Below are 3,728 nucleotides of genomic sequence, written 5' to 3'. Positions count from 1 at the left end.
TACTTTCAACCTTAAATATATTTAGGAATTCTGTAATTTTCTAATAACTTTCTTGGATCTATAAAATTGAAGGTGTGTAGGCATTTACTTTCTATTCAACTATTACATATATATTATCTATGAATCTATTAAAGTAATCTCATACATACATTCACCAGCTATATCAATCAGGGTTCCATCAAGAAAGCAGGATCACCATAAACATTGCTGCTATAAACATTGGGGTACACGTACCCCTTTGGATCCCTACATTTGTATCTTTGGGGTAAATACCCAGAAGTGCAATTGCTGGGTCGTATGGTAGCTCTATTTTCAACTTTTTGAGGAACCTCCATACTGTTTTCCAGAGTGGCTGTGCCAGCTTGCATTCTTATCAACAGTGTAGGAGGGTTCCCCTTTCTCCGCATCTCCACCAACATCTGTCCTTTCCTGACTTGTTCATTTTAGCCATTCTGACTGGTGTGAGGTAGTATCTCATTGAGGATCTGATTTGGATTTCCCTGATGCCGAGTGATGTTGAGCACTTTTTCATGTGTCTATTGGCCATTTGGATGTCTTCTTTGGAAAAATGTCTGTTCATGTCTTCTGCCCATTTCTTGATAGGATCATTTATTCTTTGGGTGTTGAGTTTAATAAGTTCTTTATAGATTTTGGATACTAGCCCTTTATCTGATAGGTCATTTGCAAATATCTTCTCCCATTCTGTCGGTTGTCTTTTGGTTTTGTTGACTGTTTCTTTTGCTGTGCAAAAGCTTTTTATCTTGATGAAGTCCCAATAGTTCATTTTTGCCCTTGCTTCCCTTGCCTTTGGCGATGTTTCTAGGAAGAACTTGCTGTGGCTGAGGTCGAAGAGGTTGCTATCGACAGATGAATGGATAAAGAAGATGTGGTATATATATATACAATGTAATGTTATGCAGCCATCAAAAGGAATGAAATATTGCCATTTGCAACGACATGGATGGAACTAGAGGGTATTATGCTAAGTGAAATAAGTCAATCAGAGAAAGACATGTATGATATGAGGAATTCTTAATCTCAGGAAACAAACTGAGGGTTGTTGGAATGGTGGGGGGCTGGGAGGGATGGGGTGGCTGGGTGATAGACATTGGGGAGGGTATGTGCTATGGTGAGCACTGTGAATTGTGTAAGACTGTTGAATCATAGACCTGTACCTCTGAAACAAATAATACATTATATGTTAAAGAAGAAGAAGAAGAAGAAAAAGAAGAAGAAGAAGAAGAAGAAGAAGAAGAAGAGAAGATGATGATAGTAGGAAGGGAAAACTGAAGGGGGGGAAATCGGAGGGGGAAATGAACCATGAGAGACTATGGACTCTGAGAAACAAACTGAGGGTTCTAAAGGGGAGGGGGGTGGAGGGATGGGTTAGCCTGGTGATGGATATTAAAGAGGGCATGTACTGCATGGAGCACTGGGTGTTATATGCAAACAATGAATCATGGAACACTACATCAAAAACTAATGATGTAATGTATGGTGATTAACATAACATAATAAAAAATAAATAAATAAATAAATAAATAAATAGAAAGAAAGAAAGCAGGATCACGGTAGGTATTAGAAAATCAGGAACTTACTATATAATTTAGGTCTTACACAATTGTTGGAGACCTGAAGAATTAAAGGGTTAGAGGAATCAGAAAAAAAAAGTAGCCCTCATATTGATGAAAATATCAGAACTCGCAGAAAGCTACTAGAGTGGAACCACAAGTTGGGCAAGGTAGACGTCTGTGGATGGTTGCTGGCTCTGTATCGTTCCTGTCTCTGTGAGTTGACCGCTAAGCATCTAGTAGTTGAGCAGGGCCAGAAATTGATGAGGAGAGCTGGTCATGGAGCAAAATGAGAAAAACCTGCAACTTTGCACCTGTCTCTCACTGCCTAAAATGATGACAGTGTCCACAGTGCAGTGACTTTCGTTTCATCTTCTCCCCAGTCTCATGCAAATGTCTCTGTGTCCAATTCTTACTTGGAACTATTGACAAGAAAGGAAAATCTTGGAAGTATCGTGTATTTAAATTGACATGATAAAAAAAATCACCCACTCTCCCTGTAGCTGCCACATTTCAGGGTGAAAGCTGCCTTGATTTCAACTGGATGAATTGTGACCATTTGGAAATCAGTTTCTCTGACTCTCTGATTGGACAGATGAGGAAACAGAGTGCCTGGGAGGATAAGTTAATTTTCCAAGGACACTCAGAGTTAATGTTTAAACAAGTTCATTATTTTAACTGCCAGTCCAAGGTCTTTCCGTTTCTAACATGACAATGATAACTTTCCTCACTTAGGAACAGGACTCTAGATTACATTCAGTGTCATTATAAAACTGGTGGAGAAAAAGACGGTAGTAAATAAGGTATTTTGCAGATTATGTGGAGCTAACGTCTGTGTAAATTTCCCTATTAACTACTCTATCTTCTGGAAGACAATGTAAAATACCCTATTTTCTTCTGTCAAGCTTCCATTTATAACAGACCATTACTAGAAATTTCTTTTAAATCATTTTAAGTTATCTCATCATTTTATATTATCCTTGTCCATATTGTACTGTATGAATTATTAAAGATTAATGCATCTTTATTTTGAGTGACCAGCCATGCCCGATGGTTTTAACTATGAAGTCATTCTTTTCCCCTGGTATAAGGATAAATTTACATTATAATTAACAGCCAAAGAATTCCTTTTTATGCCATATAATGATGCCTTCCTTTAGCTTTGCTTTTCAGACAGTACATAATAAAATCACAGGGGAAAAATCTTTATTTTTTAATATTCACATTTATGTATTTAATGAACATTATTGAATTTTTCAAGTACTTATTGGAATAGGGGAGACATATTTGTGCACTATTATTTTATTTTAGTCTAAAAGAATGCAGTGTTTGGCTGATGCTGGAATGTTAATAATTAGCACCTCTATTAGAAGTCAGCTCCTGGTTTTCAGCAGCATTATGCTGGGAAGCTATGTTTCCCAAGTGAATGAGAATTATACAGTTTTATTAAAGAAGAGCCTTTCCTTTGAATACAATTTTAAGAAAATCTTCAAAGGAACAAATTTAAAGCCTCAAATCATAGCACAGCACTAATTAGTGTGTAACAATGATTTAGGCAGAGAGCACCAGACCTTGTTAATTTTCCAGGCCCATTCTGTAGTCTCTTTGCTGTATATTTCTTTTGATGAGTCAATTTCATCTAGGTGCAGCTTTTTATATTTTAACGACTGTCATAACACTTCTAAAGTTTTAGAAAATGGTACATACTGATGCTGAAATCTGGCAATTATCTTCTAACTCTGCATTCCAACAACTAATTTTATGGCTAAGGTTAAAATGCTTAATTCAGTTTCAAGTATTTTGCATTTATAATATTGCTTTAAGTGACATGTCTCTAAATAAAATAATGTAACCACCTATTTGTTTGTGTAGGCTTCATACTTAGAAATAAAAATGTGCATCAACCATCAATTATAAATCAAGTTATTTAAGATTCAAAGTGTCAAGAACATAAGTTCCCTTGATCACATTTCATCTTGCAATGTCTTTTAGGAATTACAAAAGTTAAAATATCAGCTTCATAATTTTAAAATGCTATGTACTACAAATGAGTTATCAGAATAAATTGTTTTCTTCATTTAGTAAATAGTGAAGTATTGATCTGAGAATGTCATGGGAAATTAGAAAACAGTAACACCAAAATGCCATATAACTATG

This window comes from Phoca vitulina, unplaced genomic scaffold (genome assembly GCF_004348235.1).
Source record: "Phoca vitulina isolate PV1807 unplaced genomic scaffold, GSC_HSeal_1.0 scaffold14, whole genome shotgun sequence".
Taxonomy (NCBI): Eukaryota; Metazoa; Chordata; class Mammalia; order Carnivora; family Phocidae; genus Phoca; species Phoca vitulina.
The sequence above is the reverse complement of the archived record's forward strand: the minus strand, read 5'-3'. Positions refer to the sequence as shown.